General features: G+C 42.2%; 1 long non-coding RNA gene across 2 annotated transcripts in view; it reads left to right on the forward strand.

The window, feature by feature from the left end:
- The first annotated feature begins 3,450 nt into the window (after positions 1-3,450).
- LOC125903220 (uncharacterized) overlaps positions 3,451-24,400 on the forward strand; it is a 29,631-nt gene continuing 8,681 nt past the window's right edge. The window contains exons 1-2 of one of the 2 annotated variants that reach the window (XR_007451248.1): positions 3,451-3,504; positions 8,540-8,613. This is a non-coding gene — a long non-coding RNA (uncharacterized LOC125903220). Of the gene's footprint in view, positions 3,505-3,639; positions 3,728-8,539; positions 8,614-24,400 lie in introns of those variants that run through there. The other variant, XR_007451249.1, reaches the window with a different exon arrangement.

Consider the following 24,400-nt stretch of genomic DNA (forward strand, 5'->3'; position numbering starts at 1 on the left):
AAAAAAAATATTGCCAAAGGCTGCTCAGGGAGGCAAGAGGAAGAACAGTTTAGCCCGGATTCTCCGAGCTAGCTTGATTCTTTCCCAGAAGCCTGTCTCTTCACCTAACTACCTACCGCCTTCTTGTATTTATCGGTTACGCCTGGGTTGTTTAGAAGCAATTAAGGAGCTAATTGTGGAGATTTCTGAGGACCGGGTATTATAGTAAAAAGTAAAGAGCTAATGGCTAATTGCCCAAGCAGCTGCTAGTGTTTATGAAGGAGGAGCGAACATGCCAGGGGATCTACCAGGCGTAGACAGCAATGAGGACAAGGAGGTTTGTGTGTGTGTATGTGTGTGAGGTAGGGGGGGCTCATCATTGCTGTGGATCCCAGGGATGGTTCACACTGGGCAGATGCCAGGTGAGTGAGACAAGCGGGAGAATATGAAACTCAGAATAGTGTCTGCATAAATAATAATCACCTCTGATGGCCTCTGGTGCTGCGTCTCCAAAGAGTCCATGCTGTCTTCCATGTTTGTATGTAAAGGGTATATCCCAGTGTTTATACCACCCCCGTCTTCTCCCCCATTCTCCCTCACCCATTCTGCCAGACCCCCCTTTGGGCTAGCAGTGCCTCATGGATGACAGTTAGCATGTGGCAGAGCTCTCTGAAGTGGAAGGGATCCAGGATGCTAGGTTTCTGTGCCAGCTTCACCAAGCTGGGATTTCACCCATTTCACAGTGTTTGCCAATGGCTGGGACTGTGAATGAAAGCATTTGAAACAATGCCTGGTTCTGCAGTGTCAGATCAGTGGGCTTCAGCAGTGGTTAGATGCAGCCTAAGGTGGTTTGGCGGCCATCTGAAAGAATCCCAGCAGCCCTTTTTGGTCGCATGGGGCGAAAAGGAAGTGCTAAAGGGCGTCCAACTGCACTTTCAACCAGCAGTGGATAGCTGAGATGAAGATGAGAAAGAGGAGAAGAGAACATCAAAGCAGGACAGCCGCGGTCTCATTTTCATTTGGCTTTTGTTTCATCATTTCGCTGGCCAACATGAGCGGTGTGATTTCAGGATTCTGAACAAGTCAAACATTTACTGAACACAATCCCCAGTTGTTTTGAATTACCTATCAGAGACAGGGAAGCACAGTAAGGGATTTTAAAGAGACAGTTCACCACCAAATCAAAAGTACAATTTTTTTTTCCCCTTACCTGACATGCTAGTTATCAATCCAGATTGTTTTGGTGTGAGTTGCTGAGTGTTGGAGATATTGGCTGTACAGATGTTTACCTTCTCTCTAATATATGGAACTTAGGGCACTTTGGTGCTCAGAGTGTCAAAAGGAAGGAGTGTGCATCTACACAACGGCGGGCGCTGCTCCGGTGTGAGTGTTTTGCTGGCTAGCAAAACATCATGGTGCAGACTATTTACTAGCATTTACCAGCCATTTGAAGATAATTACAGGCATGGCTGTTCTCAGCTTTCAATGTCCAATAGTTGACTATGAACATTTTTGTCTCGTCAACAAAAATAAAGCATAGATTTCATCTTAGTTTTATTATCAGGATCTATTTTTGCCTCGTCATCGTCACGTTTTCGAGAAGGAAGAAAGGTTGTTGATAAAAAAAATTGTCATAGTTTTCGTCAACGAAATAGTCAACAAAAAATAGTTTCTACATTGAACTTTTCACAACAAGGTCTCTGGAATATTATGAGTGACTGGGTCATGATTTCTAGAAAGAGCCACTGCTGCTCAGTCTCTCAAACATGTTTTTATTTTTTGAGCACCAAGTGCCAGCTAGTTCTATTATACTGGAGAGAAGGCAGACATCTCTACAGCTGATATATCCAAAGCTCTTCAACTCACACCAAAACAATCCAGATTGATAAATAGCACTGCATGTATGAGGGAAAATGTGTATGTTTGGGGTGTGAACTGTCCCTTTAAAGATTGTAGGGTGTCCAGATTATCAAATAAGGGCTTAATTTGTCACAGTAGACTTAAATTGACCTTAGATAGTCAGGAATCTCTTCATATTTGCTGCTCTACTCACCAGGTTTCCCTGTTTTAGGAAAATCTCCTGTGGAAAACTCAAACTTTACCATCAGATATCTAATGAGAGTGACATCAACAGTACCATCTAAACTTTTTGATTGACAGATGGTCTCTAGAGATGACCATGAAGAAGGCAATGATTAGCTCAGCAACAAGGATGGGGGGAAAGAATCTCAGACTTAAGCAATACCTTAACTTTATTTTAAAATTTTCATCCTTTTTATTAGGCTAACCTCCAAAACTTCTGTCTGTAATGAAATAACATAATTTTAGTATATCCAATTAACCTCTGTCTCGACCCCCCGAGGGCTTCACTTAACATAGATTCAACTAAGGTTGTCTTGACTGCAGCTCTGCTTTAGGTGTTACACATGAGGTGCAAGACCTTTCTGTCGTGATCTCCGTAGTCGCCGTTTATGGGCAAACCTGCAACATTACATGTTATGGTAAACCCTTATCCATATGTTCCCAGAGACGTTGTGTAACATGCAAAGGAGATGCCAAAGTGGAAGCCATTTTGCAGGATTAAGACGCAGCAGCAGCAGTCGTGGAGGAAGGCTAAAGCAAGGGAGCACAGAGGGGCGGTGTGTCTGTGCACAGCACACTGTAGCAGCAGCCTACTTTGACTGCTCATTTATTCTGTTTATAATAGCAAAGCCGATGATAAATGTCCCGCAGAGTGCACATGTGCTAAAATATTCATCAATTGGAGGCCCCCTAATTTGCGGAGGAGGAAAACCAATAAATTCAGATGTGAGCGGCAGTCATGTTATATTTATATGAATATGCAAGACCATGGGTGGGACATTAAGATTAATCTGGCATGTATGTGCTTTTAACCAATTCTAACGTTCTTGTGTTAGACGGAGACGTGCGAGTGGAAGGTGAGAAGGTGCCAAACAAAGTGCTTTCATGAAGGACCTTGGTGGAAACGCGACCACTGTTTTTCCCTAATGATGCTTCTGAGTTTTCATGGTTAATGTCAAGATTAAAAAAAAGCCTGAACTTAATATGCATGATCCTCTCTGATTAAAGGAGAAGTGCGGGGACTGCTCTTTCCCTTCATTTTGATTTTCAAACATATATAATAACATCAAAACTGCCTCTCAGCGTTTTGGTTGTGGTGAAATTTGATTTGTCATTATGATGGCATCTGACTTGTTTCCTCCCAAACCACATGGTTTAAAATCCGACTTGATTAATCAGTTTTCTTCAGAACAGTTTTTTTTTCTTGCACTACGTCTTTGCTTGCAGGTTTTTCTAATTTTCCTCCCTCTCTGTTTTCTCTACTTATGTCTTTCTTCTCACTGTATTCTTTGTGTTGCTCTGTCCCACTCTATTCTTCTCTGTGTGTGTTTTTCTCACCCTTTCTGCTCAGGTGTGCGGGGGCCTGGAGGAGGAGGAGGAGGAGGAGGAGGAGAAAGGGGGGTTTCTCCAGTCGTATACCCTGCAGAGCCACTCTCTCCTGGGGTAAGGATGACAGGAAGTCAGCCAGATGGCACAGAGCAGGTCTGCAGCATGTGACCTCCTCTCTGGAGAGGCAGGAAGCAAGGAGGAGAGGAGGAGAGGAGGGAGGAGCGACGAGGAGGAGGGGGAGTGAGATTAAGGAAAGGAGGTGAAGAGATGGAAGAAAGATGAGCGGAGTGGAGCTGACTGAGTCGCCAATATATCAGTGTTAGCGTTTGTTCCACTGGTAAGATCGGGGGCTTTGAAATTGTGATTTATGGTAATATATATTACACTAAAGAAGACGTCGATAACATTTTCATATAAATAAATTTGCTCTGTTTTGCTTTATATCTCTGAATGATGTAGCACAGTGATTCAGCAAGCTAGGATTTTGCATTAGTTGTCTGAACATCAAGTGTTTGGAGGGTCTTCCTGCGGACAAAAAAGCCTCTGAGCAGGAAGTGATGAAACAGTAAAGATGTAGGTAGTAAAATGAGGTTTGTGAAACTTTTCTTATCTGTAAAAAATCCAGTCCTGGTGGTGTAAATGCTTAATAGTGCACTAAATATGTATTAATCCACAACAGAAGATAGCCCCCAACAAATGCACTATATACTCTTTGAGTTTGCCAAAAACAGCAGTGCCCAGCTGTTTAAGGAAGTGATTTAGCTTTTTTTTTAAAAAAACAAAACAATATGTCAGTGACCTGTTTTTAAAATTTTACATCGTCCGTAAAAATGAATGGGCCCAGTGCCACAGACAGGCATCGGAAAAGTAATCAGAGATGGACTTACACATTGTTAGTTTTGGACTTTTCATGGGACTAGTTGACAGTTGAAAGTTATAGTACAACACCAGCCTTTTCCTTAAAAAGGACGTGCTTTAGTCACCCACACAATTTGATTGACGTGATCTCTGGGCAGTGCAGGAGTGCAGAAACAGTGAATGTTTAACAGATAGACAACATTTTAGAAAAAGATTAATTAATCACAAAGTTACAGTTGTGACTGCATGTAGAGCAGATGTTGGCGAGAACATCAGCCAGCACAGATGGGTACATTTCTCTCTGCTTCGACCGCAAGAGAAAAATTAAGGAAACAAATATACTGTAAACTCCAAACATCAAAAGCTAATTTGCATCTCCTGCTACACGTCCCGTTCTCCAAATTCAATCCTGTACAGTAAAAGTGGCAGTTTGGTGACCTGGAAAAGACACAGCTTGATTTCATCCAGCTGGAAGTCACATCACAAGTTAACAGCTCCAATTTGGTATTGACATCCTCAGTGTAAAGGGGGGAAAATAAATTGACAAATTTCCCCACTTATTATTATTAACATTCCCATGCACACGCAGATTTGCTCATCACATTGCACAAACTTCCATTTCATGCACAACTCCCTGTCTGCCCCAAACCAACACTGCCTCCCCTCCTCCCTCTGTTCCCCTCCTGCCTGGGGTTGCCTTTGATCTAAATTTGGCCTCAGTAGAAGTCTTGTACACAGTCATTTTCATATGGAGGCTTTGAACACACTGATGGAGGGCCGTCGCTGCCGCGCTCACTTTTATCCTCCGAGCCCTTTTCCCTCGGAACCCGGCAAGCATATGGCGAACACCCCTCACCGGAGTTCCTACAACAGGAGGGACCGCCCACTCTTAACATCTCCTATTCCCAGAGTCCTTCCATCACTCTGGGTTTAGAGATGTTGGAAATTAGTTACACTGTTGTAGCGGTGACAGCAACGCTTATGAGGCAAAGTTTATTTTAATAGACTCAGTAGGCTTTTAAACATCGGAGCGTCAGCGAACCTGAAAAATGAGCAACATAAAGATAAATGCGGTAAATTGATATCTTAATCTCACCCACCTGCTCTCCTTTCTTCTGCACCACATTCAATGTAGGCGGCCGTCCAAGTGAACCACCAGATGACACGCACGTTAAGTTGTTATATATTGCAATATTAAATATCTTTAATATTAGGGCGGAAAACTGGATTTGCCCCATCAGATTTTTCATTTCTGCGAGTGCGTTCTGGGACATGAAGATCACCTTTCTCGCTCTGGTCTTTCACTTTGCTGAAACAGAAACCTGCCCATTGTTTGCTAACAGAGAGCTACAGTCTTTTGGTCTCCTCGTTTCGAACCGAGGAGCCGTCATCCGCTGCCAAAATGTCCGTCAAGAGACAACGACCAAAGCAGATCCACTGTATCAGAGGCTTTTCGTCAAAGCGCTGCGACTGAATGAATACCTTTTGAAAACCGACGTTCCCCTGATGCTCGCAGAGAGTTCAGTCTGAGAGTTGTGTTTCCCCCTGTGAAGGTTTGTGTAAATGGGACAAGGATTTGACAGTCACGAGCTGCCACAAAGTGGTTAATGAAATTTCAGGGCTAAATTGGGAGAAAAATCTTTCATTCGCCTTTAATTAATGTCAGGGAAAGGCAGATTTATTTGGAGATGCTCAAATAAGTTTACAGCAAAAAGGATTTTGTAGTTCTCGACAGACTTCTATAAATGCTGTCGACAATAGTATTTTTGGGTTTAAATAAACAAATATGAGTGATTTTACTTCCCCCTCAAGTGAACAGAACAAACTATTGAAACAATAAACTTTTAATTACAATCAAAACCTAATTAGAACTGCCTAGACAGTCGTTTTATCTACTTGGTTTCTGGGGATAAAGATTTTAATCTTTCCATTGTTTAATTCTTTCCTTGTGAGGGCTGTTATACTGTACGTCTATGAACAAAAATACATGTGTACTCCGGAAGGGATACAGCATTTATCTCATTACCATTTCTTAAATGTTTACAGCCATTGTCTTCCTTTACAGTGCAAACACCACACCGTACATGTAAAAGCGCTGCCGGGGTTGTTTTCATGCTTTTATCTTAAATACATTCTTTCCAGATTGTTCAGCCCTAGAAACTGGTAATTACCATATATTATCACCTCCACAAGCTCCACCACTAGGGTTGCCATGTTTGAGGTAATTATATCACTCCCAAGTTGTCTGTATAATCACTTAACAGAAGAGGCAGCCCTGCATTCGTGGGAGCTTTGACACAAACAGAGTGTTGTTTAAAATATTTCCTTTAGCCCGGGGGATACACAGATGACAGTATTTTATATTCACAGACCATTATGGCATTGATTGCTTCTCTCAGCCTGGTCTGAGGAAGTTTATGTCACGATCCATTAACAAAATAAGACAGAAATATACTTGACCACCACAAAAGGAGGCATGCAGAAACAGGCAGTAGTTTGGTACCAATGTGAGGATGTTTACCTTCAATTCAAGTTTCAATTTGTACGTTTACTGCTGTGGGAAAAGTGGAAATTTCATTTTCAGCTAACGTCATAACCATGGGCTACAACTTTCATCTGCCACTGCAATTGCAAACCTTTGGGTATAAAATTAGAGTCTTTTTACGTAATTGGGGAAACTTAAATATATTCACATTTTAGATCTGATGTTCAGGCAACACATGTTTTTCAAAATGAACACAAGTTTTGCAATGAAACTGCAGCATAACATCTATTCTTATAACTTCACCTCTCCCTTACCCCGGGCCCAGTTGAGGGTTCTTAGATTGTAAACAGCACAGCCATGTTGAGACACATCAGTCTCTCTCCCTGCACCACAGACACCATTATCATTCCAACGCTTATTTCAGCTGACTGTGATATTGTGCTGCATTTCCGTGTTTGGTGTTGTCTGGTTCCATCGCGCCAGCTGTTGGGTTATTTATAACTGTGGTTGCTGATCTAAATGAGCTAGTAATTAGGCAGCAATGCTTTTGAGGAGACATCCGCTCCTTCCCATCCATCCACTCATCCATCCATGCCTCCCTCCCTCCCTCCCCTCTCTCCATTCCTCTCTTTTGCCCTCGCTCCTCTCACTCTCTATCCCTGCTGTCCCCAAACACACCAGGAGACAAGCGGGAGATAAAGGGGAGACTTGACTTCACTGAATAATTGAAGGGGTTTTTACAAGTGAAACAGCTCGCTATCTGATCCCATAAAGGCGACACACGGGGCCCTATCAGAGCTCAACACAGATACGCACATGCATGCACACACAAATGCACAGTAGGTGTCATCAGGTCAAAGGCAGAGCCTTAAAAAGCCAGACAGTTTTTAATTGGCTGCAGCCAGCAGCATCACCTACTGTCAGCACGCCGCCGACGCGCTAAAACTTCACCCTGAACCTCTCCGAAGAGAACAGCAAGACCGAGCTACTGTTGTGGCTTCAACACACACCAGAGGAGTTGTGTTTGTATGTTTTCCCTTAGCTTCAACAGCCAACGCCCTCCACCACCACCACCTCCCTGTCATTACAAAAGAAGGCAAAACATGCCTGTAAGCTGGGGTCCCCCCCTCCCTCCCTCCCTCCCTCTCCCCGGTGAGCACCCCTTTACCTCATGCTAATTTCCAACTTTCAAAGCTTGTAAACTTTATCTAATTATACACAAGTCGATAGACTCCCTCGCCCAGATTTTTGGCAGGTTGCGGTGTTAATTTATGAAAAACAAATCTGAAATATGCAGATGTCTTTTGTTTGAAGCAGCTGTTTGGTCCTGTTGCCAGGTTTCAATCAGGCGGTCTCTGGGGATGCCCGCGTGTGCGATCTGTGGCCAAGGCCCCCCGTTTGATGTCTGACAGGGACGGAGGGACAGGGCTTAAGCGCGGGTGCTCACCCACAGCCAATCTACAATTACTGTACAGGGTGTGTGTGTGTGACTGTACAGGGTGTGTGTGTGTGTGTGTGTGTGCGCGCTTTCACTGCTGTTGTTTGGAAGTACGACATAATACTGCAGGATGTTTTCATTTATATGAATAAATGGGCCGTAATACTTAAAAAAATGTTGTTTCCTGAAATTTATAATGAAACAATCTAAAAAAAATGTTGCCATATTGTGAAGAAGGGTCAAAGGGAAACACAGTACATGGCTTCTGCATGCAAGCGAGTGAATTTAAGGCCAAATTTGTGGCTTGCGTTCCCTTTCAGATCACAGCATCTTTCTCATTTTGACCTTTTCCTCGTCGACTCTCACAGTTCCTCCTTGCCCGCATCCTCAGAGGATCCAGCAGAGCAGATACCAGCGGATTCATCTCTCCTGCAAAATACAAGTAAGTGAACTCTGTCACAAACTCTCAAATGAACTTTGATCTGTTTTATAATTTGAATTAAAGTGACGCGTCTCAGAGCTGAAGCAACATAGAGATGAGAAGTTTTAACCGTTGGGATGCCAAGGCGCATTTGCATCGACCGTGTTCTGACAAACACTGTCAGCCGTATTCATTGCTAATTTATGGCGCTCATTAAGTGACGCGGAACACACAAAAAATCGGAGCAATTATCATTTATCTTGATATATTATTTACTAGGGATCATTTTCCTGCTTGGTTGGGGACTGGGGTGAGAGAGACGGAGGGGAGGAGGTACGAGAGGAGGTGGGGTGTGAGGGAGGGAGGGAGGACCACAGGGGTTTGGAGACAGCTGGCATGAGAGAGGCAGAGAGAAGGAGAGATGGAAGACGAGAAAGAGACAATGTGATGAGCGTGTTTGAAATGATGAGGATTTTTATGACAAGTATTTATTTAAGGCTGCACCAGGCATAGTTTTGTGTCAGAATACCAACCTAAATCTCAAAGTGTGGCTACAGCAGAAAGGAGAGTACCGCACTCCTTATTGAGGCCAGTTGTGAAAATTAATTTCTTGGTTACTGATGAGAAAGCACAAGATCAAAATAGAAAACTGGACTCACCATTTTTATTATATATTATACAGTACACTAAGACTTTGTGTAAGTACAAGCATAGGCAGATTTTGGGAGGACACAGGGGACACATCCCCCGCTATATTTTGAACATGTGCATTTTTCCACCTAATAAAAAAACTTTTATTTTGACATAGTTGAAGAGATTTCATCCTTAAATTGATGCAGTAAAATTCACCAAAATGCAGGAAATTAAGTGTTTGAAACTAAAACTATTCCGCAGGAGGACCCCAACCCCCCAGTTTCATATGTGTCTCCCTCAATGTTGAAACAAAACCTTACGCCCTTGAGTACAAGTATAGCCAGGCTGTTCTCATGCACTTTTCGTACATTTTCCCACCACAGGAAATGCACCCAAATTCGTACATATCCCACGTAATCATAAGCCAGTCATTTGTGCATAACCCACGTATTTTGGAAGGCTGCGACCAGTGCCGTGACGGGAGTAAACAAGAACGCGTTTTCAAGTGGTCCAGTAAAGAGGCAGGTTGAGGTTGTGGATGGGTCACGAAACACAGGACTTTTCCCCAGGAGTTCGGTGTTTGGAACCTTGTGAAGTTTTTAGTGAACCTTCAGTCATTTTAAGGTACTTGCTTACCAAGTTTCTTTTCCCCAAACCTAACCACAGTAGCTTAGCTTACCCAACAGCACCAAAAAAGACACAAATACAGCGAGGCGAAACTTCAAATGAGAGTGTATCTGGGGTTGGCATTCACAATCACTTTTGCTGCTGAGCACGTTACAGTCAGTGACCAACAATCCTGCATGGTGTTCTTTTAAAGAAAAATGTCTTTTTAACCCTTTTAGATCACATCCCCGGCCAAATTGTGCGCCTAATTGTAAAAAAAATACCAACAGTACAATCGGTTCCTTTGTCTTTATTTCTTTCTTTCTTTTTTTTCTTTTCTTTTTTTTTTTAAGATAATTTTGGGGCATTTTTTGCCTTTAATGGACAGGACAGTTGAGCATGAGTGGGGAAGAGAGAGATGGAGAGACATGCAGCAAGGGGCCACAGGCTGGACTTGAGCCCGGGCTGCTGCGGCAGCAGCCTTGTGCATGGGGCGCCTCTGCTACCACTAAGCCACTGACACCCCATCTTTATTTCTTTAAAGCAAAATATGAGTTGCACTTACGTAAGCTAGTACCGATCACTTTCAACCAATAATATCATGACATCCACCCATCAATCAATTAGCAACTTTTAGCCTCACAGAAATTGAGCATAGCGTTAGTTCAGACAGGACACAATGTCAAGCTCAGCTCACGTCCCAGCTACATCAGCTGATCTCAAACAACCAATCAACTGATGGAGCAGCTAAATGATGGAAGGGAGTCAGCTGATAGATCACGTGATTCCTTTCTATGCAACCAATTGGTGAATCTCATTCAGGGTGCCCTATTTAAACTGCTCTGGCCTGCCTACTGTAGCTGCTTCCTCTGCAAGCAGCTTTGCAACCTGCCTCCACCCCAGCTCCTCCTTTTCATGTTGTGTCTGACTTATCAGTGTCATTTCTGTTTGTCATTGATGCTGCTCTGTTCTGTTCCTGGGGGGTCTTTACTGCTGCTCTCCCTGCCTTTGGCTTTCCGTGTAGGCATAGGGAAGGGCTTGGTTTGCTCTCTTTGCCTCAGGCTTTCCTCGTTTGCATGTGGAAGGTCAGTGAAGTGTGCTCCTTCTGCTTTAAGGCTTTCCATGTAGACGCATGGAAGGGCAGGGAGGTTTGCTCTCTCTGCCTTAGGCTTTCTGCGCAGGCCTGAGGAAAGGCAGAGGGGCCCCAGAACAGAGCCTTACCGCCAAATATAATACTGCAAATGGAAATAAAGTTTTCATTGACTAAAGTGTCCCTGACTGAACTAAGGTTAAGTATGCTAGTTAGCAGTAGCATGCTACACCAGTGTGTCTTTGCTTTCCCAAACTATCATGGCTATAGGCCCGCTGGCTAGAAATCATTTACTTTGAGGCAACTGGCATCTGGACTGTTGCAGCAACTCAACGTGATGCGCCAAACAAGATTGAATCTGGGGTTGGTTTTTAATTTCATTTTCGTTTGCGACCGTGTTTAAAACAGTGACTGAATCCTCCATAGCGTACCTTTAAACTGAGTTTGATCTTGAAGCAAGTGTAGTGGGTTACTATACAACAAAATCAGGTAGCAGGCTCTTCCTGTCTAAACAGAGCCGAGGCTTTCAGTCTCTTTCAAAGTCTTCTGTATGATTAAAGAAACACAAACACATGCAACCACAACTCCCACCAGTGGAGACGTCCTCCTTTCAAGTAGGAAATCTTCATTTTGAAAAACAAACAATACCACCAGTGTGGTACAGAGGCACCCAGTCGTCTTGATTAATAGTCTTGTGTTTGTTTTATATATGCAGTGTGTGTTTTAAAGGTTCCTATGTAAAAGCTTTAAGTCAAATAACTATCACTATACTTAACTGCACAAGCTGCTGTGTTGTAAGCAGCATGTATTTCCATATTTTATTGGAAATGATGAGAGGCTGAATACAAAAGAACTTTTCCTTCTTTGAAATAGTTTATGGCCCAAGTTTTTATGATAACACGCACAGCGGCAGATAATCTCCCCGATATGTCTCTGATGTCCTGATATGTTTTTCTCGGCTCCTCATTACACCAGAGCTGGCGGTTAGTCATAACACTGTCACTGCGATGGCACTGTAATTAACATTATGAATATTTTGCATCCCCACATTGTTTTCTTTCTCATCACCCTTTGCATTTTTCAACTCTCTCTTTTTGTTTTTGTTGTCTCCGTCTCCACCTAATCTCCCACACACTTTCTCTCCATCATTCTGTCCATCCTTTTCTCTGGTGGTCTGTTTATTTATTGCTTGCATCTCTGCTTTCTTCCCACTTTCCTTTTTCACCTTTTCTCCTCTGCTCCTGTTCTCTGTCTTCTCTTTGCACCACCCTTTCTTTCTCTGCATCTCCAAGTTTTTCCCCTTTTGTGGCTCAGTGACAGATGCCTAATTGAATGATGAATGGCCCTTTATTATGCTCTAATTGAACTGCAGGCTCTTTGATTGGCCGACGCTTGTGCGGCTGGGCTTGTCTGATTGGTTGGACGGGTTGTGTCGAGGGGTTAGGGGTGGGGTGCTGGTTGGATGAGCGCGAGTGGCGGCTGGCAGGAGTGGCAGCCCTACTCTCCATCTGTCTCCTCAAACACACACACACACACACACATACACACACTCACACAAACACACACTGTTACTAGTGATGAGCAACCTACCCCCCATCAGCCCAGCCTTTCTTCTCACCTCTCACACAGGGGAATGATGTGGGTGTTACAGAGTGCACACGCACTTGTGAATCTTAATAAATTATGCAAATGTCTACTTTTGAAGGGCTAAATATTAATTAGAAGCGTTTTTGATATTTTAGTGTCTTCTGATCGCCGTCACCTTGCCCTTGTGGTCGTGTAGTTGTACTTTCGTCCAGCCTGATGTTACTTGACTCCAAACACCTCCCCCCTCCTGCTTCTTCTCCTCTACCCAAGCAATCTCACACGTGCACTCAGACACACACAATCTCACACACCCGCAAGGACACATACATGCACTTAAACGCACCGAAACACATGCAGCCCACGTCCGAACACGCACAGACACACATTAGACGCGCAAACACATGGACACACACTGGTGGGTGTCTTGGACCGGCCCTGACCTGACAAGCAGCGATGAAGATTAATGCATCCTCTCTGAGTGACAGGCTGGGGAATTGAAGGGCAGAGGGCCTCGTTAATCAAGAGCCTGACAGGTGCCATTCAGGCCCTCTGAACAACCGCAGCTCCCACCACCCACCCACACACACAGACACTGAGACACTTTGGATCACACATACACAGACACCCATTAAGATACAAACATAAAGCCTTACTAAAGCAAACCTGCACACATTCCTCACTATCTCAGCCCTCACTCTCTTTCCTCCTTTTCCTACCGCATCCACTTTTCCAGTTGAGCAGGCCGGCGTTAAGCACAAGCAGACTTAATCATGCACTGCCAGAATTAAAACTCATTCCTCAGAGCCAGGCTGCCAGCACGAAAATAAGAAAATCAATCGGGCGCTTGGCAGTGCTGCCCATACTCACCGACTACGGGTCTTTTCCGTTCTCATTTGCAGGGGCCTTGGAGCTGAAGGGGCCCGAGCGGGGCCAGGCTTTATGATCATTCATTGTAATTTACCAATAACGCCATGTCCCGGGATCATTACCGGCCGACCATTAATGATAAATGGACTAATTCTCCCTGAATTTCTTCTTAGATTCATGTCCAGAGGAGTAGGAGAGGATAATGTATCTATGTTATCTTTGGTTAAATGAGCTTTCTTAATAAAGATATTATTTGAGCAGAGAACAAGAAGTGTTGCTGTGCTCTTTTCAGCGTGGCTACGTGAAGCTGAAAGCTAAATACTATGGTTTCTAATTGATTTCATCTATTAAATCCAATTTATTAGATAAAGATGAGGCTAAAGAAGGAATTTAAAGCCTAAAATAATTGAAACACATTCTGCAAACGTGGGTGCATTTCAGTATTTTTAAGCTACTCACGTTATTTTGTGTGATGTGTTCAATTTCTCATTGTAAGTGAAGTGTCAGCAAGCAGCACGGGGAAGGCAAAAAAAGATGGAGTTAACTCAGATAAATGTAAAACATGTCTACAAAAATGTGACAAATTTATGTTTTTGTAATAACCGGGGAAAAAGAGCAATTCCGCCTCAGTCTTGATAAGTGTTAAGTTGTAATAATGAGGAGGCACATTCCATCATTTCTGCTCCCCGCAATAAAACCAAGACCTTATACTGTATCTCTTTACCTGCCTCAGAATGCTCCAGTGAGCCTGCGTTCATTTTTGCCGTCTGCTTTTATTAGCTAATGGAACTTAATATTTCATGAGCTATTAATGGAAACCCAGCTTGTAATTAGCACTGTGTCGGAGAAATACGGGCATGTATCTTCATTAGGCATCAGAGCAAGTCTTTTCATCTTCATTACAACCACTCCGCATCATTTTTCACTCTCTTATTACACCTTTGTTTTTGTTACCCGCTTGTCGGTGCGCGCTCGTTATGCAGTGGGATGGTGGTCGACGGCGACAGGGGCAGGGAGGAAAAACATGGCCTTCTTTTTACGGATGTTGAGTAACGATCCTGGAAGGACGCTCCTGAATCGGCCTCCTAATCTTGTCACTTTCTGTGATTAAGGTGCAGCGGATTTATATTTTTTTGTTGTTTAATGTTGATAAATATTGATAATGACGCCATGAAACTACTCATTATTTTATTCAGAGAGGGAAGTGGGTGGGTATTCGGCTCTTTACTCTGCTGCACATGGATTGACAAAATCTATTGTGTGTTTCCAGGCTCAAAAAGCCTGAAAGAGATGAGAAAGGTATTAAGCAAATTGTGTTCAGATCATTCAGCACATAAGCTCTCCATCTCAACGACACAGCCGCATAGTTAATGACAGACAAGACCATTGACCTTTGGACACTCTACTCACTGTAATAGTATTTGAAATGTCAAGCCCCCATGTAATAAACTATGGATATGCCTGTAGATGGTGTATTGACAGGACAAATTACCCTGGGGAATGTAAAAGAGACATTTTCTTTGAAGGCTTTTGATTCTTTTTACACGCAAGCGTGAAGTTCCGTAATACCTGACGTGACATTAACACTAATTCTGCATTAAAAACTCTCTTAGTTACTCACCTGTAAGCACTGCATGTGCAACAAATAGCTTAAACCATCCTCCACATTTTCTAAATGTCTTTTACTTTCCGGCAGTCAGGTGTGATTGTTAGAAGTTTATCGCCGCTCATATCTCGGAGAACACAGACGACAATTTCCAGCCAAAGGCCTCAAGGGCGCGCATCATTGTAAGGCAGCCATTGGTCTTTACCATGGCAATTCATGGGGCCTCTATTTCCAGTTGTATTATCTTAATTGTCCTGGCAAGTATGTTCAGCGGTTATATTATCAATTTATGGCCCCTCTTGCCACCCCATTAATCCAGCCGTTAAAACACTGTAACCAGTGGCTCAAACTCTCTGCGAGAGGAGCATAAACCTGTCCCAGGATCGCCTGTGGCTCTGGAGGCAAGATATTGCTCTGATAGAGGAAGGAGGGGTGCTATTTTTCTGCAGGTATCTTTGTCATTGCGGAGACTTCAGTTGGAGTTAGATGATTATACATTGAAATAGAGGCAATATAGAAAAGGATAATTTCTGCACTTCTACTGTTGTCATGGCGCTGGAGAAGTTATCATCATTCCTCATTGCTAATGAAGACTTAAGGATGTATCTGTGAGGATGGCAACAAGATTATGCATGCACATTGCATATTGAGTGAGGGATAATGTAGAGCAGGTTGTTTTTTATCTATCACAAAATATATTAGAACAATAGAGCTGAGCTGCAACCCCAGCAGCGTAAAGAATCCATCTAACCAACAGTCATAATGTTGTGTTAAACAAATTAAAAGTAGTTGTGTGTAAATGTGTGTAAACAGACCTAGAGTTGTCTTGCTTTGGTCTGAATCAGGGACTCATGTTGTTCCAAAGTTGTGTAATTGCCTAGAGTTGGTTTGTGTTCTCACAGCAGCATTTACAAGCGGACCAGATCAAATGCCTTGTGTGAGAAAGCTGCTCTTGATTGGTCAGAATTTCCATGTGGGAAAAATCCAGGAAGTAAAGCAAACGTTGAAGAAGAGTACACTTGCAAGATAAATGTGACACTTTCTAATGTCACAATGGAGGGACAACTACGCAGGTTGATTTTAGCGCTGCTCATCGTGGACTATATTGTTGTCATTGTTCATTTTAGTCAAACCATACAGTTTGAAAACGAGGCGCGGCTCCAACTAGAAAACAATGTTTTGATGCATTGGATGTGCTGAATGTGCATATTAAGGCAGTACAGGAGGAGGTGCACATTAATAATCCTCCAGGACTGTAACATGCTCATGATTAACCCAAACAACAACCCAAACGAACCGCACTGGAGTTCGTTTGTAACTGGACCAAGACCACATCTTGAAGAAGGTCTCAGTCTGGTTGTTTTGGTGCACACCTGAGTGTGATTGCTGTGTTCACACCTGCCCAGACGAACCACCAAACAGGGCAGGTGTGAAAGCACCCTTAATCACCTCTAGAGGTCGTTCACATTAGACGCCAAAGACCAACCTTCAACAGAGACAGAGATTACGATCTTCTTTGACAAGCACCTGTTATACATGACTGAAGCTGACAGTTAAATGCCAACCGAACAAACTCCGTCAGCTGTTAAAGACCGTACCTCTTTTCCATCAAAATAGCTCTGGTGCTTGAACTGGTTTGCTCAGGATTTTTGGATATAGCTACCAGTTTTGTGCGGAACCATTGTCGTCAAATATGTGTCATCAGTGGAGGGTGTTGGACAATGCACAGTGGAAATGGCTTACATTAATTACCTGCCAACTATATGTGCTATATAAATAAACTTGATTTATATGATTTATATGAACTTTTGTTTTGTTATTACAGATATTTGTTTCTGCCCAAAAAACAAGCACGGGCCAACTTTTAATGCATGAGCTTTTTCCCCCTATGATTTCTCACTTGATTCCTCCATCTTCTCTTTCTAGCTGCAAGAATATGACATGCTCACTGATGTCAGTTCACACTTCAGGTCAAGGAAAACATATTTTTTGGCTCTGAACCAATTTATATTTGGTCGAAATGCACTGAAGCATTCAGAATTAGGTGCGGGAACTGGAACTGAACTGGTTCCATGTTGGTTTGAAAAAGCGGTATGTGAGATGCAGTTGAAAGCCCTGGCAAAAACCTAATAGACGGATCTTGAGGGTAGATTATTTTTTCAAGCTAAATGAGAGTCAGTGTCTTAACAAAATTAATTGTTTGCAGTAACAAATAAGTAACTATCAGACTTTAGAGTGCCTTCACTGTGTGATTTGTTTTCCATTTAACTACACTGGTTGTAAATGGACGAAGGTTTCTATCGGCATCGTCCTGGATATTCTGAGACTTTGTTGTTTGAAGCCGTGGCTGCTTATGGTTAGAACTGTGAGAGACACACATATGCAGCCTCTAGGTGATGTCATATGCCACAGGTCAAAGGTCCAATGCCTGATCCAATTACAGGCTTGTCATATACTGCACATGATCCAGATGACTGAAAAAGTCACCTGCTGTTTTGCAGAGAGTTCCTCTTCCTCTGGGGCTTGTCCACAAATCAGTGCGAGTAACAGCAGCTGTTTTAAAGGCTAAATTAAATCTAAAAAATATTATTCTTACAATGATATTTAGGTAAAAATGAAAAATTCAACAAACAAAATTCAACCAAAGTTATTGAAAGCATACTCATAAAAATGCAAACATGGAAATCTAAAAATAATGCTTTCTTAAATTAATTTTCTGAGCTGACATTTAGGAGATACAAGATTTTTAGAAAAAACTGACGATATGTGAATACCAAGCGTGTGTTTGTTTGTCTGTATGTGTGGGGCACTGTGTGTATCTATTCCGCCTTCATCCCTCTCCAACCCCTTCGCGTCTCCAGGCTGAAAACTGCACCAGCAGTAATTGCCTGACCTTTTACGGCAGCGAGATAGTCTCATTAAGCCTGATGGATAATGATGGCGCCTCTCCATGCTACGTGAACCTCTGTGATAATGAAACAACAGAACAGCCCCGCTGCTCCACCGGGGGGTCACGGGAGAAGCCTGATAACCCAGAGAGAGCAGCTCGTTCCTGGCTAACGACAAGACCCAGAGCCCCCTGTGGTGTCACCCTTCTCCCGTACGTCCACGCGGGAGACGGCGGTGTCATGGTAATGTGCTGCCGTCGTCTCCGTTTTCACATTCCTGGCTTTGATTTGAGACCTTGATATTCCTGTGGTTGGTAAATCTTCCCATTGAGGAAGATGAGTCAGTGGACAGTTAGGAAGTGAGAGTGTTTATATGCAAATTAAAGGAGAACACAGGTGTCATTTTGAGCTGTGGCTCATTTATTTTTATCCGAGTCTGGAAACCGTTTCCCACATTTGCAATTCATCAATTTTGACTTCACAATTTCAAATGTTGAAGCTAAATTCTCAAGTTCCTAATTTCTTCTTTTTGTCTTGGTGGAGACTTCCATTTCTTCCATTGGGTGCGTGCCATAATTTCAACCGTGAAATAACCAAAGTATACCCAAAAAAGAAACTTACAACAACAAAAATCAACTCAAGTACGCCCTTCCTTGTGTTAAATTTTGGCCGAGGTAGCTTCAAATCAAGGATCCCATGTTGCTTCCTGTTCTAATGTGTGAATAAAAATAACAGGAGAGTCAGACGGGTGTCAAGCACGGTCTGTCCAGTACATTCAGAGTCAGCTCTGAGAATAGGTTTAATCAGCTCGTGTAACCGAGAACACCTGTGTACTCGTACAGAACTTTTAATGATCCCCCTCGTTGTGACAGATCGTCTCCTCTTAAAGTCTGCCGATGGTGTTTTTTCATTCTGCGCATGACTGCACTGCTCCGACTGTACAGGGCTGGTCTCACAAAGATAGAATTCGATTTCCGTTCATCAGTTGAACTCAAGTGACTGCTGGAAAAAGTCAAGGCTATTTTAAGCAGAATTTATTCTGGGCAAATTAAGACAATAAAGACAGTAAAACATGGACGTAGGAGCTGCAGGTTTAAGCTGCTCCGTTAACAGCAGTGGAAGAACTGCAGTACCATGTGGGAGATTTAGTTTTATCAGTCTTCACATCCCATACTTTTCCAAGTGGTTGCTGCTGTCTCTTAGTAACTGGTCGCCACCTCTTTTTGCCAGTTGTCAGCAGGTGTCATTTATTGTTACGATAGAAACACTTGTCTTAAGTTGGTAGTTCACCTGAGGTGACGGTGGTTCACTTTATACCTATCCTTGTTATTGTCTAAGTTTTAAAAGCATCAGTAAAGTCTAAGAGCGAAGCAAAGACTGGCTTAACTCTTTAAACCAGACCTAAGACATTTAAATAAAACCAGTCTGGGGGAGTCAGAGCTGTGGTGATAATACAATAATACAGTTGGTTAGTGTTTCAGTTCTGCTCATGAAACCTAGGTTTTCTTTCTGACAGTAGATAAACACAGACATTATATTGTTGTTAATGGCTGTCTTGCTAAACTCATATCCCAATTATCAGAAAAGGTAAAATGACATTTATATTCTGTTGGTTTTTATTCACTGTCTTGTGTTTGCTAATGCTGAAAGGCATTTGTATAAATGTGATCTAAAGCTGCATTAATAAACAACTTATCTTGAACATGACCTTAGCCCAAGACTTGAACTGGCATCCAGGTTACCCGTCACATATACCCTTACTGAGGAATGTAGTGTGATATGTGTCATACTGCAACGTCCATTAACACAGTTATATCATTGAACTGATGTGCACTTACAGAGACACAGACACTATTCAAATAGAGAGAAGGGCACATGTGATTGATCAAAGGGGACACACAGAGTATAAATGAACGAACAAAATGAAACCTCTTGTTTCATTCATGCATGTGTGCGTCAGAAAATTTGTAACTGAGCGGTTTGTTTATGAAATAATTCCCCTAAAGTGACTCAATGAAGCATTTGAAGTGGTCAGCGAGGCCGAGTGTAGATATTAATTTGCTTTGATGATGACTGTGAATCATTGCCGGAAAAATGTGTGTATTTGTGTGTAATTTTAAAGATGTTACACCAGTGTAAGTGTGGTGGAATTTCCTTGACCTGCAGTGTCATCGGAAAATGATCCAACTGGACTTGCAACAGAGATATTAGGAGAAGAGGAGAGAGTGGGGTGGAAGGGCAGGGGGGGTCGACAGGAGGGCAGATGTCCCAGTCAGCCAGCCAAAGCCAGCAGGGGGTGCTGACACCCTGATAACCATGTGCTAACTCCCCTCCTCCTCCTCTTCCTCCTCCTCCTCCTCTCTGAATGTGGCTCATGGTCCACAGCTTCTCCTCTGGCTCTGGGAATCTGTGGATATTCAAGCTTGTTGGACAGCCGTAGTGTGGCAGCTAAATGGTGTGAAAAAGTAAAACATCTCTTTTATGCAGTTCTACTTGTAATAAATTGTTTTCCACATTAACTAAATCAAATTAGAACAAATTAGGAAGTAGAGAATCCCAACTTGCAGCGTCTTGTTTCATTAAGTCGCTCTGTGCATTTCTCTTTTTAAATCTAAAAGATGTGAGCTCATGTTCATCTGTATAATTTGTTAAATGTCATGCCTCATGCTATCTTTGGTTATTCTTCTATCAGACGTTATAACACAATAATGAAGTTCCCTGTGTTGCACACACCGCACATGGCAGTAGGTGGAAATATCAGGTCACATATTCGCTCCTGAAACACTTCATTAATTATGAAATAATAATTATTAATCTGAAATGCCCCAATTATTAAAACAGTATTGCTTTTCCATCAATAATTTCCTAATTAACATTATAATTATTATACAGTCGAGGTTTCGGATATTAAAACACGTCTGCTGTCTGAATTATTGTAACCAGGGAGTCTTCAGGAGATTTAATAAGATATAACAAAAGATTAATGGAGCTGATTATTGAAAGTGGTGTAGTAGATCAGAACTATAGAAATCTATGAAATTATATCGAAGCAAAATAATTACAGACATGCAGTTTATGGTTAAAAAAAATCACAGTTTATTGTTTATACATTTAATTATTACAGACATTTCTTTTTAAAAATACCTTACAGCTAAATTAACGAATATTTAATGCCTTTTTTTTTTAGTTCTCTACCCTGTGTGTAATTTTTTAATCATTTAGGATTTTTTGTGTGTGTATTTTAAAATATAGCTTGCTGAGGTACTGATAATATAAATAATCTTTGTCTTTCTGCATTAAATCTAAACTCTCCTTTTACATATATAAATAGATCTTTTATTGATTATTTCATTGTTGACAGGTTCTGGTGATAGATGCATGCTGCATTTAAACAACCACACTAATAATTCCTGTGTGTCTCCATACATGTGTCTCTTATATATTAACATATATATATTAATATCAATAAGCTTTTATCATAGAGTCCTTTCAATATTTTGAAGAACCACCCTCCTAATTGAGGATGAATAAATGATTGTTTTATATTTGTTAGCTCACGTTGGTCAGAACTCATGATTTATTATTGCACTAGTAAACATTTGAGTTAATCTGAGCTGATTTCAAGAGGGGCTGCTGTGTCAGGTGACGGACGACCAGCGTTTACTGCGATGACTTAAATTTCCTCATTCACACTTTCAGCTGGATTATGGTGGTAGTGTGTCGGCGAGCTCGTCTGAGGCCTACTGAGGCACATTAGCTTCTGCAGTGAGAGCTGTGAAGACCAAAAAAATTAATCTTTCTGCAATTATTGCAAATCAGCAACAGGTGAACAAAATGAAGAAGTGTTATCTGCACCCTGACTGCTGCTTATAATAAATACACAGAGGTGAGGTGAGATGCATTTATTTTTTTTATGTGTCATTCTCTGCTTTTTTTCATTGATTGACATCATAATTGAAAATTAAACCAGTTGTGCACAACTGACTTTGATGCTTTTAATGTAAGAAATAAATAAAATAATAATAAATAAAATAATATCATATAGAAATAATAGTATAAATATAAAATAATAGAATAATAATATAATAAAATAAATAATCTAAAATGCTTTTTGTGTATTTTTTAACAATAAATATCCTTAATGACTTTTTTTTTTTTTAAATTTTCCACATTCGCTGAGTCAAAACATTTTCAATCTTCAATCGTGTATTTTCCAGGATCATATCAAATCCTCATAGTGGACTTTGCTCAGTGGCGTTCTAATGCTGCATCATAGCACGTGGTGTGAGGCGCTGGGCTGCACACTGAGTGCTGTGTGTTACGTGCCAGCTGTGGGAGTGGGTGGGCAGGCAGAGCTCGAGCCAAGCCAGGCAGGCTGGAGTGGATCAGCTCTGTGATACTGCAACCCCCGGGGCCTCACGCCACAGGGAGGGGTCACAAGTTCAACTCCCTCGTCTGCTGGTCACACAGGAACCCCAGGCCTCCCCTTTGTGTGTGTGTTAGAAAGAAAGTGTGTGTGTATGTGTGTGAAGCAAAAAAATATTCTGTGATATTTAATCCCAACAACATGATTAAAGACACAAGTCTGTGATGTACAATCTTATTTATTTTTGTTTTATTTTATTTCCAATCACTCGCCTCAGGTCTCAGAGTCTCTGGTCCTGTTTGCATTTCACATCATCTCCAATCTATTTCAACATAGCTGGGGTGTGTACATCATCGCTCTGTTGAAATAGCTGCGTTACAAATACCCCCTGGTCCCCCTCGGAGGACAGCATGTAAAACATATCAGGACCTCTGTATATGTATTCAGTCTCTCCTGAGGTGAACGCAGCAGTGGAAATGCCATGAGGCAGGACCTTTTCAAACCATTTCAACGGACTGCCCGACCAACGCTTAGGGGTTCAAGGTTGTCATCTGTCGCCTTCTCCGAAACGCCGCCGCTGTTTGACTTTCACATGGAGGTGCTAAAAGGAGACTTAGAGCGGGTAATCCCTCGTTGGAAAGCATCCATTTGGGTGATTGTGATATCGTAACTTGAGAGAAACACAAAGGGGCTTGCGTTACACGGGACTTTCTGATGCTAAGACACCAAATGAGGTTCTGAGTTTCTCTCCGTTGCCTCTTGATTAACTGATAGTGATTGATTCCAACTTGAAGCCTCGTCCTGTAATAACGTGAACTGCACGACGGAACAAAGTAATTGCAAATTTCTTGCTATAAACAATAAGCGACTTCTGTTTTCATCAGCGGTCTGCTCCGCTGCTTCTTCTGTGAGCTGGAGAAAATGCGAGTATGAGTTTGTGGTTTCTGTCTCCGTGGTCCAACTGCTTTGGATAAACTTTCACTTTTCGGCACATTTGTCTTCTTTCCATTATTTCCAACAACCCCCTTTTTATTTTTCATAAAGAGATATTTAAAATCCAATGTGTACAGAGTCATTTGATCGATAACTCTGCTCTGCTTGCTCTGATTTCAACCCACCTGGTACCAGAAAAAAACAAACTCTGGGAAATATTTTGTCATAGCATTATAGTATTATTGGGTCAGATATTATTTAAATATGTTTGACCCAGGTTTCTCTTCATACAGACAGCTTTAGTACCCTTGTTTTAGTTTTCTGAGCCTTGTATCAATACAGACTGCTGCAGGGACCAGACAGTTGAGAGCTATCCATTGCTCACAACTGCTCCTCCTCTTACAGGAAGGAACATGCTTACCAGAGGCACCTCTGCAGTGATAGATATCCACAATACTTCAACGGCCAGACCTTTGCAAATAGAATACCCTGCTGTGCTAAAGAAAACAATGTGTTTCTGAGGAGCAAAATACAATCCATCACCAAGTCCGTTAGGACTGAGAAATGGGAGCGAAGGAGGAAAGACAGGAGGCCGAAGAGTCGGCCCGGGGGTTATGGGGCTACCTGGTTTTCACATCAGAGAAGCCTGAGGAGGGGGTGGAGGGGGTTTGTGGCGTCTCAAAAGGCCCACAAGCCACGAGTCCGGCACTGAGAGGGCCGAGCCGCTCACACAGCCTCTCCTGTTGGTGAAACTCTAGCCAGGTTCAGCCACTGCCACGTCAGAGCCAGCTTTAATCAATCATCGGCTGTGGCAGAGGTGAGAGGAGGCATTCTGGGAGATTAATTGTAGTCTTTAATTCAAGGCCTGATGTAAACAAGGACGGACTCTAGCTCAGGGTGATTAGTATGTGGCAGCGGGGGTTTGAGGTGTTTTTGTAGTTTGAGGGTTAGAGAGCAGATAAGCTCATAGCTGGAAACTTCTAATACAACATAAACACACATTTAAGGGCTACATCACAGTGGTTTTAGTCCAGAATGTGAGAAACTGACATCACAAACTACTTCTGACATTATTTCTCATTCAAGGGTGTCGATCTGTTTCAACACTGGGGGTGCTTATATGAAATTGGGGGGTTGGGAGTCCCCTCACTGGAAGTTTTAATCATCAAACACTTAATTTCCTGCATTATGGTAGATTTGTATGCATCAATTTGTGCATTTCCTGCATCAAT

This window comes from Epinephelus fuscoguttatus, linkage group LG16 (assembly GCF_011397635.1).
Source record: "Epinephelus fuscoguttatus linkage group LG16, E.fuscoguttatus.final_Chr_v1".
Classification (NCBI taxonomy): domain Eukaryota; kingdom Metazoa; phylum Chordata; class Actinopteri; order Perciformes; family Serranidae; genus Epinephelus; species Epinephelus fuscoguttatus.